General features: G+C 46.0%; 1 long non-coding RNA gene across 1 annotated transcript; it reads right to left on the minus strand.

The window, feature by feature from the left end:
- Positions 1-310: 310 nt before the first annotated feature.
- On the minus strand, positions 311-2898 carry LOC132596996 (uncharacterized). The gene is made up of 3 exons (XR_009563277.1): positions 2538-2898; positions 1143-1214; positions 311-560 (listed from the first exon to the last, which is right to left on the minus strand). It is a non-coding gene; the product is annotated as an uncharacterized lncRNA (long non-coding RNA).
- Positions 2899-13861: the final 10963 nt, after the last annotated feature.

Raw genomic sequence — 13861 nt, forward strand, 5'->3', positions numbered from 1 at the left:
CAGAGTTCTAGCACAGGGGCTAGCAAACAATAGGTGCTTAATAAAGGTTTGTTATACCAAAGGCTGGCCCCTTACATGTAACTACCCAAGTACAGGTTGCCTTTTTCAGTTTGCAAGTGGAAATGTACAGTTTGATTTGCAAGTAGTTACCAAGAAACTCAGAGACACACCAATAGGTACATTTTATAATACACAAACTAAACTCCGATCATCACATAAAATGTCAGAGAGAAGGCAAAGCAGAGAAAAACAAGGGGTGGACATTGCAGTTATGAGTGCTCTGTCCTTTTAATTTTGAGTACAAATTAAGTTCCTTCTAATCTTTAGAAAACAACGTGTGTGGGGTGTGGAAACAGAAGGGGAGACTTGAGGCGGTGCGCAAAGGGTGGAAGGATTTTAAGTGATCCGCTGTGATCCGCAGTGCGTATCTTGGCCAGGGTTATCTCCAAACAGGCCTCAGTAGACAAGAAGATGGAGATGGAGGCCAGCTTCCTTTTCAATCAAACATGAAGCTGCTGTGTGCGCAGCCCTGATGTCCAGGCTGCTGAAGGCTCTGATAGCTGAGGCAGAAGCAAGGGAGAGGCTGATAATGGGGCAGGAGCCGGGGAAGGCTGTGCGCTGCCCGGGGCCTCCCTTGGGGTGATCGTAGTGCTTCTGGCCGCCAGATGTAATGCACAGCTCAGGGGCCTGATTCAAGGCCTGGAGGTAGTGCAGGGAGGAGAGCTTTCCCTTTCTCAGCTTGTCTAATTTAACACAGTTTTCTGTCTGACTGCTCTCAGCTTCAAAAGGGAGTCTGGAGTGCTTGCCTACATGACATAGTCCTATGGAACTTTCTCCGTCGGTATTTCCAAATAAGCACTGGAGGCAGCATGTCAGGCAAGTGCTGAGATGCAAGAACTATGTGCAGGGGTGTGTGTGATGGGGGGGTTGGAAGGGAACCTGGGCTCTGATTGGATGCCGTTGGTTCCTTTCATTGCAGGCTGCTGTTCCTATTGTTTTTACCAAGATATTTTTCTCCCCCAAATGCAAAAGCTAGAGCTGTATGACCCATCCATCCCTGGCCCTTTATACAAACCAACCCTGGGCTGCACTATGGCCAGGAAGCAACAGTCCAGCTCCCGCAGAAGGTGCTGACAGCTCACCTCAGGGCTCCCTTCCAGCAGGCAGGCAGGGGCTTCTGCCACATGGCACTGGAGAGTTGCCCTTATTGAGACCTGAGGGAAAAAATCAGGATAGCGTTAAGCAAGTTTCAGGCCTGCGCATCAGTCAGTTACAGAGAAGACATTTCTTTTAGGTTTTTCAGAGTCTGTGCTCCCTAAGCTGGGTCGTGCTCCCCAGCCTCTGGGCCCCTCACCCCGTTTCGTGTGTGAAACGAAAAGGTTGGGCCAGAGGGTCTTCAAAGCTCCTTGCCGCTCTGACTTCCTCTGATCCCATGACCTTTAATTGCCAGGACTATGGAGACCAGCGGCCTGGAAAACCCAAAAGAATGGAAAATGCCCAGACAGATATTTTTTCACCTTGGAGTATCACTCCTTGAATGTGCTTTGTGCTACCTCGTGAAGCCCACATAATGAAGATCTGACTCAGAAGGTTTCCCCGTTTCTCCATCCTGACCCCTGACATCCTGAAAAGGTCTGTTTACCTTTCCAAAGAGACATAACTCCCTGCTTAAGCCTTAGCTGCTCCTCTAGCCCCATCCTGACTAGTCTTTCTGGTTTCTCTTTCTAGTTAGCATTTTCTCTGACTGGGAGAGGGGGTGATGCTTGGTTGAAAAGCCCTCTCTGCAGGAAAGTGCAGCACTTCCTCTCTGCATCCCTCTTTTTTTTTTATTTTTTTAATGACTGCACACATGTATTTAACAGTGCAGTTTTACATAGAATGCTAAGATTACTTTTCTTCATATTTTATAGAAGGCCTTGAAACATACTGACTTTCTATTAATATTCATACCGTAGCACAGCCAATTCTAACTCCTAAATAGATGCACTACAATTTGTTTAGAGTTTAAAGGTTTAATGGCAAAAATGAGGGGAGAGAAAAGAGTAAGCGTATTTTATATAATGGAATGAAAAATACATTCATGAAATAGCAAATAAAATTTAATACGGTCTCAGGCACCCTGAATGAGATGGTGCCTGATTTGTAGGGGTGATTGCTATGTCCGAATAATCTCCATTTGGAACTTCTGTGACTGCAGAGATGAACTGCAGTTTAAGTTACATCTCAAACAGTGCACAGAGAGAGAAAGAGATACCAACCAGGTTTTGAAACAACAAACATGATACACAAAATACACCACGCCATCTCTCGTTTTGCTCCTCTTACAGCTCTGTATACATAGGCTAGGTATTATTAGCCCCATTTTACAGGTGGGAATACTGACTCTGAGATAATTGAGTTACTCAAACTATCAAGACTGTTTAAAAGGCCACATGAAGACTGGAAACCAAGTCTTCTGATTCTTAATGCCCCTCCACAGCACTGTTGAAAATATGGATCATCTTTCTGGAGGAAATGGCTTGACCTTCCATACTCACCTGTCTCTGGATTGAAAGAGTGGAAAAATGGAAGAAGTGGGGGAGAGGTCAGCTCAGGATTGAAACTCTTCTCAAAGCAATTTGACTGTTGCCTTGCTGTGCTCAAAAGCTGCTTCTGCTTCCAGGATTTACCCTGAAACCAATAATCACAAAACCTGTAACTCCTTTGGTCACGTGTATATGCTTAAAAGTGTGCAGGCAGAGTCCAGGCCAAAGGTCGCCTTTCTGTTGTCCAAGATGATAAAGCTGCAGCATTCATGAGGTATTATGGCGGGTGGGACAGCCTCTCCAGTAGCATCATCTCAGTGGCCATCTTCCTTGCTTTGACCACATCCTTTAGTAGATAAAGAAGTGTTAAAACTCTTGCTGCCGACCAGTGGGACTTTTTCATGTTTAATGTGAAAGGGAGAGAAACTAAGAAACTTGAGCTAATTGAAATATGAATGTGGAAAATATATTGATGTGCTCATTTTTTCTAATTCAATACTTATGAAAAGGTATAATTTCAGTTCTGATTCTGCACAATTTACTCGTGGTTTCATGGGGCGAAACTCATTTTGAGTTGTTTTAAAGTTCAGTTAAAAGCATTTTGTTGATGTGTTTAATTGGGGGTTCTTGTCAAGGAATTTATTTTTTCACAGTTCTGTTTTGTTGAGGTCCTGAAAAGGTCTATGAATATTCATGAGTATGAAGTAGATCTAAAAAGAAAAAAAAAGCCTCAAGAATACTAAAATTTTTTGAAAAATACTAGATAGGCTTCTGATGGTCATGATTTAAACAAGATGAACTGAAAAGTTTGTCAGTCCACTTTGGATTGAAAAATTGCAGATCCTTCTGTTTCTAAATTTCCGAAATCATCTCCTTTACAATGTTTTTTTATGCCCAAAGCCTACCATTTCATTCTCTGGAGACCTCTGTCCCGATGTGAACTTTGAACTGACATGGCAGAAGCAGTTTCTGGTTCTGTATTTTGGAGGGATTGTTGGGGGAGGTTTTTGGGGAGGTCACATTGAAAAATCTGAGATGTCCAAGGGTATATGAGCAAAAGTTTTCCCTGTAACATGGAGGCACAGAACCTGAACTGCAGAACCAAGAGGGGGGTGTGCAAACAGGAGGCTCTGTTCCGGGGATGTCCCTACCTTTGGCCAAATGGTTCATTTTTCACACAGTTATCTGGTGATATTATTTTGGCAAAAACAGTGTGGAGGTTTTGAGTTCTTGTAGTGTCACTGGTGGGGTTTTTTTTTAAATTATAAATTTATTTATTTATTTTTGGCTGCATTGGGTCTTAGTTGCTGCGCGCGGGCTTTCTCTAGTTGCGGCGAGTGGGGGCTACTCTTCGTTGCGGTGCTCGGTCTTCTCAACGCGGTGGCTTCTCTTGTTGCGGAGCACGGGCTCTAGGTGCACGGGCTTCAACAGCTGTGGCATGTGGGCTCAGTAGTTGTGGCTCACGGGCTCTAGAGCGCAGGCTCAGTAGTTGTGGCACACGGGCTTAGTTGCTCCGTGGCATGTGGGATCTTCCCAGACCAGGGCTCGAACCCGTGTCCCCTGCATTGGCAGGCGGATTTTTAACCACTGTGCCACCAGGGAAGCCCGTCACTGGTGGCTTTAAATGCCTTTTCCAAAACTCAGTGTAGTTCTAACACAACATTTATTAGCCACAAAAGAGTTCAACCAAATGCCTTAGAAAATGAACACTTCCTTTGGGCTCTTTGGCCATCATCGTCACACATACACACACACCCCGCCATGGGAAACTTCCCATTTCTTCTATTCTTCACCCCAATAGAGCTGGTTGTTTGGATATCATCATCGACTGAATTGCTTCATTTTGGTTACAAATCATTTACTGTAATCACTGAAGATGTCTACTCAATAGAGGCCTATTAAACTGTCAGCTTTTATTTAATTTTTTACTTGTCTGTATTGCATTTTTAAACTATTTAAAAATTGAAATACAGTTGACATACAATTTTGTGTTAACTTCAGGTGTACTAAAAGTAGCGGCTTTTAAATCAGGTTTCAAAGGCTTTTCTGTGCCTCAGTTTTCTCATCTGAAAAAATGAGGATGGTTATAGGATCTCACTCAAAGAGGCTGAGAGAATTATACTGAGAAGATTCCAGTGAAGCCCTTGCTAGGTGTTCTATAAGTGTCTGATGCGATCATCCTAACTGCAGACAGGCCTCTTTCATTCTTTGGACTGGGGTCTTACTGGACTGGGAAGGGGTTGAGGAGGGTGCTGAGATGTGCATACCCGACACCTCTGAGAGGAGGTGGGAGAGAACTCAGTGATTCGGTGTACCGTTAGCCGTCCTTCAGGGAACTTTCCAGTCTCCCTCAACTTGTCCTAACTACAGAAGTGTAAGCGTTTCCTTTCAGATCAAGGAATAAAAAGGTGCCCCAGATCTCCACTCCTTCTCTGCCAATCCCAAGTTCCACACTGGCCTGATCTGTGAGGGGAAAACTTAATCCTCCTCTTCCATGTTAATTTGAACAGCTGCATTCAAGCCACAGACAAAAAGAAGGCTTTTCTCTTCACTTTGTAAGGTGGCCACTCTGGAAGGAGGAGAGAGACTCAGGATAAGACTGGCACCTAGGAAGAGGATAAGACTGATTGGTCTTGATTTATGAAAGTGCCTGTACCAGCACCATCTTGCCAGATGAAGTGAGTCAGTCAAAGGCTCTCTCTCCTGTCCCTTGTCATTGGGGGAGAGAAGTGACAGGGGCAGCTCCCAGGCATCCTGAGATGTTGTGTGTGTTTGCAACTTGAAGAGGAATTTCCCACCCCTCCCTTGTTCTCTTTCTGCACGCCTACTGCTGAGGCACCTCTGACACAGCCCACCTGTAACCCCTTCCAAGATACTCCTCCGTGTTGCCCCAGGAGCTGCTCTTTTTCCTTTTTGGTTGAATTTTTTAGGATCTGAAAAGGCTCTAGCCAAAGGTTTGTTTGTTTGGGTCATGTTCACGTTCTCACATTTCTGTCAGATATGGAAAATGAGGAAGTTAACTGCTCGCTCGCTCTCTCTGGAACTCAGCCAGTGCCAGATGAACATGGAATTAGGAGTCCCGAGCTCAGGAGCCATACTTTGTCTCCAAGATCATCCAACCTGTAACGAACATGAGAAGTTTCCTGAGATCCCTGCCAGATGGACATAAAAATCAATATCTCGCATACAAGAGGTGGGTTCTACATCAGATTTTATAGAGTAATCAACGAACTAAACATATTCCCCTACCTTCAAATATCCACTTGGAAAAAAAAGATTTATTCTTACTCTGAGTCACAGAGGTTAATGCTTAAGAGGCAGCCTGCTTGGATGTACACTTCACCACCTGCTGTCTACATGACCTTGAGCTCAGGACTTCACCTCCTTGCCCTGCAGTTTCCTCATCTGTAAAAGGGAGACAGGAATTGTAGGACTGGCAGGGTTCATGGCAGGCGCACTGCCCAGCAATAGTAAAGACTGATGATACAGGCCATCCATCACCCTGGCACAGAGAAGGAGGAGCTTCCAAGTTCCAATTTAGCTCAATATTTAGGTTCGTATAAACAAGCCCAATGCATTCTCCACTCTGCATCTTTGTCCAAGCTTCTCATAACCCTGGTTCTTCTCCCCGGCACATGCTCCCTGTCTTCTGCCTCTTCCCTGTCCCCTCCCAGCTTGAACTCCCCGTGCGCTTCTAACCAAAGAGATCTCTCCTGCCCCCTCGCTTGTCTGCAACCCTCATTCTTGCTTATCATTTTACTGCGTCCTCCTGTATACTGAAAGCAAAGCTCCAGAACGATTTCTTCTGAGCCACCCATAAAGGCAGGCACATTGCTGGGCGCACGCTGGAGACACGCGGTTGATGCTCCTTAGAGGATGCGGATATGCCTGGCCTAAGGAGACCTTCCTTAGAAACTTTCCGACCTGCGTGCAAGCCACCTTGTGATCGCCCAGGTGGAACCTCGGGCTGCGCAGCGATTTGCAGATCCTGAGCACAGGACTGTGAAATCCGGGAAGCAAGCGTGTGCTGTGTGCTGAAGCATTCCAATAATAGTTGCGGCTGGGGAGGACGGTGCGGTGACTCACGTCCCGGCGCACGTCCCCAGGCAGCGGCGTGGGTGGGGCCGCGCACCCCGGGCAGAGGGGGATTTACCTGGGGAGGCCGGGACGGCAGCCGCCTGCAGACACTGACTCTGGAGGGAGCCGGGGTCACGAGGGCAACCACTCTGACTCACACGGGAAAGCCAGAGGGCGATGACCAAATTTGAAAGAGCAAGTCGCCTCTGTCAGGGAAGCTCTTAGAGAAACAGGAAGCGTGATCAGCTGCTACCAAGCTCAGAAGAGGAAAGTCAGCTGTCGTTGTACCTCTGTGCTCGCTGAAATTTATCACGATGAGCGTCTGTGGAACGCAGCACTGTGCTTCTGAGAAGTGAGACGCATCACTCCCACTCAGCGTGGGCACCCGTCCCCACCCCCATCCCCGCTCATCCGCAAGGCCTGCCGTGGCAGAAGCCCGGTTCAAGCTCATTCCTACCCTCACGTGGAATTACCATAGCTAACATCTAGTCACAACAGCCTCCGTGTTGGGTTTTATGGGCTGTGATCAGCTGAAGGGTGGCCGGCTGAGAGGGTACCCTGCCCACCAAAATAAGAGCTCAGGCACCAGCCTGAGCCAGCCCATAGGAAAGGGCATCTTTTCTATGTGTCTACCCAAAGTAGGACAGCTTTTTTTTTTCGAATTAGCACAACATTCTACATGTTGGCGGTGGTCCTGTTTACTGAGCACTTACTGTATGCCTAACTCTGTGTTAAGAATTTGGTGCACATTGTCACATTTAATTCTTACGACAATCCTACAAGGCCAGTTCTCTCAGTATTCTTTTTAGGGATGAGGACATGGAAGCACAGAGAAGTACAGCGATCTGCCTCACACCACACAGCTATTTCTGTCAGATTTGGACTTTGAACACAGGACATGCTCCCATCCAATATGATTTTGTTTAGTCCTGGTTGATGATGATGATGATGATTTAAGTCTTGGGTCCTTGGGACGCCTTTTTTGTAGGCTGTGTTCTCACAGGTTTTGCAGTCAGCCTACTGTGCCTTGAGGGCGAACTGGGAAGGCTGAGTGTTGGGGAATTCTAGGAGAGGTTGGCTCCATCCTTCTAGGGCCAGGCTGCCCCAGGGCCTACCTAGGGGTAGGATGAGGCTTAAGTGTCCCTGGCTGAGTAGCAGGTCTGTGTGGGAGGTCCCAGGCAGCACAGGGCAGGGAGCCCCCTTGATGAATGTAGCCTTGCCACTGCCCTGTTCCCTCAGTGCCCTGAATGGGGTGGACCTTGCTGCTATGCAGGGGGTTAATATGGCGCTCTCCATAAGATGACAGCCAGGATAGCCTGCAACTTAAATGGAGCTGTCGCTCTCAAGAGAGAGAACAACCTTTAGTTCAGAAGCTCCCAAGCATCAGTGCCCTTAAAATCATATTCCCAGCCTAAGAATTGGCATGCTAACAAGTTCCCCAGGTCATTCTCTTGTAAGTAGTTCTAAGGACTATTCTTCATGAAATACAGCTTTGGGTGTTTTATACTGTGGGATGTAGGCCCTCTTCCCAGTTAAATAAAATAAGGAAAACTAACACTGAATGTTCCCTTGTCAAATGAAAGCCAACAACCCTTGGTGTCTTGGCTGGCCACCATAAGTTTTCAGGATACTTTTTTTTTTTTTTCCATCCGCAAAAATAGTTTATTTGGGAATAGCAGAGGAATTACAATTTGGGACGTGCAAACTATGATGAACCACAGGCAGGTCCAAGGAGACAATGGGAAGGTCAGCTTTTATTAGGTTTTTGGAGGAAATCAGGAGGGCTGTGGTGGTTCTTGGTGCTGGCAGGTGGTGGGCGACTTGTTGATGGATCAGAGGGAAATCTTTCTTTCTGCTAGGGTCAGTAAGCTGCAGTGAGTGATACAAGTGTGAGAGCTTCCTGACTCCATTTTAAATAGTTTATTTTCACAAGTGTCATACTACTACTACTGCTGGGGGTGGGGGCCGGAGGAAATACTTCAAATGCACCAGCGTGTTGCTGATGTCTTAGTGAGTGAAAGCCCAGTCTGCTTCTGCAGACCATGCATGGGTGTTAGTACTATGTCCCATTCTTAGAGACGTCCCATCTTCTGAAGTCACCATGGGCTGGCTGTGATACCTCTCTTCCTTTCCACCGTCAGGGCACGTCTCTCTCTTTTGTATCTGGCTATATATTTAAAATAGGATAATTTAATTTTGAAAAGGAGCTGGAAACAGTTCTCGCACAACCACAGGTGAAGGTTCTTAGTTGGGTGGTGGAGGTAGTAGGGGGGATGCAGGGCAACCTGTGATGCCACGAACTGCCCTGAAGAAAATCTTAGGGAAAGAATATGTAAGTATGAGTGGCCTGAGCCATATTTTTTGGGCATGTTTCCCAATGGTTCTGCTAAACAAAAGATTTTCATGTGGAAAAAAACAAAAGATTTGGGAATTGAGGGCCGATAAGGATTTGTGTTTCAGAGGGTAGCTTACACCTCCAAGTTCAGGCATGGAGGGTTCCTCGGGCCAAAGGGTGAGATGCCTCCTCTGATTTCCCACCCAGCCTCCCTCCTGCTTACAGAAGTAGCAGGCTTGACCTGGGTTGTGATATGAAAAGCAACGTGAAGGTGTGTGGCCCAGAAATTTCTCTCTAACCTGTGTGACACTTTATCTTACATGGTTTCCCTTGGTCTCTGGAGGCAGTGGGAACTATAAGACTACCCAGATGAAAGTGCATGAGAGGGAACACCTTCCTGCCTTTGGGTCTGCCATCTTGGTAGGGATTTACACACCCTGGCAGCTGGCTGAGAGAATTAAGGCAGGTAAGGAGGCATCAGATGGCTAATGAATGGGATGGAAGGCTGCTAATGAGATCAGTCAGGGCACCTAAAGAGGGGAGTGGGGTCTTCCGTGTCAAAGACCAGTTCTGCTAACTCCCTTCATCCTTATGATTAGAGTTGGAATTGTCCCCCCACCATAATAAAAGCCATGAGCACCCTCTCCCCAGCTTGCCCCATTCCCAAGAGTCAATACTCTCGGAGTCTAAACAGCTGACCACGTCATATATTTTGCCTTCTTCCTTTTACAAAAGAATAGGGCATGTGTGCCGTGTGTGTGTGTGTGTGTGTGTGTGTGTGTGTGTTGGAAGGTGTGTTGGGCTCTAGAACTACAGATTCATCCTCTTTTTGTGCCCCTCAGGCCTTTTCATGGGGCCACCAATTTGGACAATCTCAGGAACTGCACAGACAGGCAGCTGGATGGGAACCTGTTTCCTGTGGGCAGACAGCTCCTACATGGAGCCAAAGCTGGAGCCAATCACCCTGTGAAAGGAGCAGCCTCCCTGTAAGATGCAAAGGCCAGACCTCAGCTACCTCATACCACCTCACAGTTCCCTGTGTCTGGTTCATCAAGTCCGCAGGCCCTCGATGGGCAGAAATAAAGAGAAGTAGGTTCCTGTTACTTTCCTTAGGAGCAAACCCTCAGAGTCACAAAGCACCAGTGAAGATGGGCAAAGGACAGCCTCTTGGGGCCTCAGTTCCCTCAGATGTAAAACAAATCACAGCAGTTCCTTTCTGTCTCTGAAGCTGTGTCATTCTCTAACACGTAACCGCTGTTAATCTGGCACACATTCAGACATGTGCATATGTAGAGAGACACCATATAGGTGTTTAACTGATGTGAATTCAATTATATAAGTGCTGTCTCTTTTACATACTTAAAAATAAAAATGCTGTAAAATTACATTTTGCCCACACACAGGTGGGGCAGGGCCTAGCTCACCTCCTGTGGCTGCACACCCACCCTCATGCTCCCCTGCTTGCCCTCGCTGCCAACACCACCTGCTGAGGCCAGTACTAGGAAACATGTAGCAAATTCAGAAAAGTTGTTGGTGATTTACAGAAGTCTGATTCCCCTCCCTCCAGGGAGTGTCTGCTTTATCAAATGCAGAAGGAAAGGGACATTGGTGGAGGCTGGGGCCCTCAGACCATTTCTCGGTCTTTCACCTCTGGCCTCTTCCATGGCTTGTTGAGCAAAATTTCTGGTTGAATCAGATGGTGTTGGTTGAGAAAAAGGAGGGTGATCAGTGAGGAAAAGGGCCCAATGATTTTCAAATGGCGTCATTCCAATCTGATCAAATATACCAAGTAACCTTCCCTTCCAAGTGCAGTGACTTATGAAAACTCCCAGTTCCACCCCTACCTTGCCCTGCACCATATATGCAAGCTACTGCTCTTCTCCATTTGGCAAGACACAGGCAGTTGGCCAGCTTCCCATATAAAGGACACCTTTTCCTCTTTAGCTAGCATTTCCCCTGAAGAACCAGAAAGGCACAGGCATCGGTGCTGCACGCTCCATGACTCCTCCCGCACGTTCCCATGACTGGTATCTGCTTTCTGTCCGGCACCATGTTCACCTGTCAAGCAGAGCCCAAGTGACACTTTCTGACCACCACTGCATTCCAGCTGCCCCCATCTGGAGAGTTCTGGCTGGAGTTTCTCTCTGTTCCTAGGCTATCTTTGACACAGTGACCCATTTTACCACTTTCTGTCCAGAAGTGGCTATTCCTCAAAGAGGAATGAATCACTTTGTATCCATAACAATGCAAGTGATTCCCAAACAGCAGATGCCTTCCACTGGTTCAAAGTTTCCAACAGGCATTGAAGGAAACTCCACAAGGCGGTTCCCCCTGGGGTAACACCTGGTAGGAGGCTGTACAACCTGAAATGTAACTTTACAAAACACCTCAAAGCCACTGGAGGCAAAGATCTGGAACAGAAAGACCATTTCTCTCTAAGTAGTCCAGTATATTTCCTTCCAGCCAAGCAATAAGCCCAGTGTAACAGCAGAATTCCAGCATCTTCCTGAGTTAACACAAAGCCGCTATGTTGACATGGCGCCATTGGAGCCCTTTCACTAGTCGGCCTCATTTTACCATATCTAAGAAGTGAAGTAGGCTTCCCTGGTGGCGCAGTGGTTGAGAGTCCGCCTGCCGATGCAGGGGACACAGGCTCGAGCCCTGGTCTGGGAAGATCCCACAGGCCGCGGAGCAACTAGGCCCGTGAGCCACAACTACTGAGCCTGCACGTCTGAAGCCTGTGCTCCGCAACAAGAGAGGCCGCGATAGTGAGAGGCCCGCGCACCGCGATGAAGAGTGGCCCTCGCTCGCCGCAACTAGAGAAAGCCCTCACACAGAAACGAAGACCCAACACAGCCCCAAATAAATAAATAAAATTAAAAAAAAAAAAAAGGAAGAAATGGGGTAGAGGCTGGTTACCTCCTAAAAGATGGAATTTGCCTTGGTTCTCTATTCCACATGAAAGCAAGCAGTAATTTATAATTGCTTGGAAACCAGTAGCATAGACACTGATGAGTAAGTGCTCAACTGAAGCCAAATTCCCCCTCCTATTCATGAAAGGAACTTGGATGCCCACTCTCAAGTGTCAGTCATCTTGAATCACACTGGTGTTGAATTAAGCTACTGTTTTTTCCAAAGTAGTATCTCCCATTGAGCCAAACGATGCCTTCGGGCACATTATTCCTTTAAAAGAGTACTGTATTTGAATAGAAAAGAACTTAAATGTGAAAAAAATGTAAGTCTATTTGGGTGGTTGGTTATATCACCAGGGTTAAGTGTTTGTACTTCAAGTTACTATTTTGAATCAAGAGTTGTCATATAATTACAGCCTAAAGGAAACCATAGTAAAAATTTGAACCAGAAATTGACTTACTGTAATGGATGATTACCAAAGAATAAATAAATCGCATTCAGGAACAGGAAAGAAAGAAAAGTGACATTGTTAAAAGCTGTCAACTTTGCAGAGCAGAATCCCTTCCCCACAGCTCCCCTCCCCCACCCCCTCTCAACTAGGAGCTCAGTGACTTTATGCACTTCCTCACCATTTCTCTCTTTCCAAACTTGCCTAATGGAAATAATCTGAAACTTATTTTCATTATGGTATAAATGATTGATAACTTAAGTGTTACATGTTTTCAGATTATTCATTTATCTTAACATGTTTGATAATGCTTTAGTCTAAAGGCAGGAACTCTAATGGGAATTTGAGCAGCCAGACCATAGGTGAAGGATTTTTGTCAGTGAGGGCGATGGTGTTGGGGGAATGCCTTCCCAACCCAAGAGAGATCTTAATAGCAGAGAAGTTTTGGAGCTATTACTGAGGGTATATCAATGAACATGGGCTAAAACAAAATATTTGACAAGCATATTTTTCAAAAAAAAATAGTTGTGTGCCAGGAATTTAAGTGGCCTAAGCACGTAGGATTTGGGAGTTTGGTACGAATAGCAAGATATGAAGACTGAGAAGATACATACACACACACCACACTTTTAAAGAGTTTACAAAGAATGTATGTTGGTATAACTGAGTCACTTTGCTATGCAGCAAAAATTAACACAACATTGTAAATCAACTATATTTCAATAAATTAAATAAATAAAAGAGTTTATAGTACCTCCTCTTACATTAAACAGGTAGAAGAGGAATGGAGCAGAGCCCTGAGGTTCTTGGAGGACCTGGAAACTACAGGACCATGAGACCCAAGGCCATTGCTCTCAGGGACCCAGACATCTGGGGAGGAAGGAAACTGGGGAAAGGCTGTAAAACTAGGTAACTAGTAGGTCACTGGTGACCTTTGTTGAGGATAATTCTGGAAGCCATGGTTCTCATGATAAAGACCAAATTTCTCAAGACCCTGGATAATCTGGCTCCTGCCTACCTGTCCTACCTCTCCACTTCCTCCCACCCCCAAACGGCTTCAGCCAAGGATCTTTGAACTTGGCATTTCCCAAGTCTGAAACACTCTTACATTCCTCTAACTGCCCTAGTTAACTCTTACCAACCCTTCAGGTCTCAGCTCAATAGTCATGTCCTCTGAGAAGCCCCTCTGACTCCTCAGACTAGACAAGCTTTCCTGCTCTCAGAACTACCATACTCTCCTTTTAAAACTACATTTCCTAGTTTACAGTTATGTATTTGTGTGACAATTGATTTATGTCTCTCTCCCCTACGGCTCTGTAAACACCATAAAGATGGGACCATATCTCGCTGGTTACCTTTGTGTCCCCAGTGCCAAGAACAGTGTTTGGCACATAATACGTGCTCAATAAATGTTAACTGATTATGTAAAAGAGTCAACTGATTATGTAAAAGAATCAACAATTCTTCTCATCAGTTGCTTTGGACTGAATGTTTATGTCCCACCAAAATTCGTATGTACCTTTTGAAGCCTAATCCCCATTGTGATGATATTTGGAGGTAAGG

This window comes from Globicephala melas, chromosome 3 (genome assembly GCF_963455315.2).
Source record: "Globicephala melas chromosome 3, mGloMel1.2, whole genome shotgun sequence".
Classification (NCBI taxonomy): Eukaryota; Metazoa; Chordata; class Mammalia; order Artiodactyla; family Delphinidae; genus Globicephala; species Globicephala melas.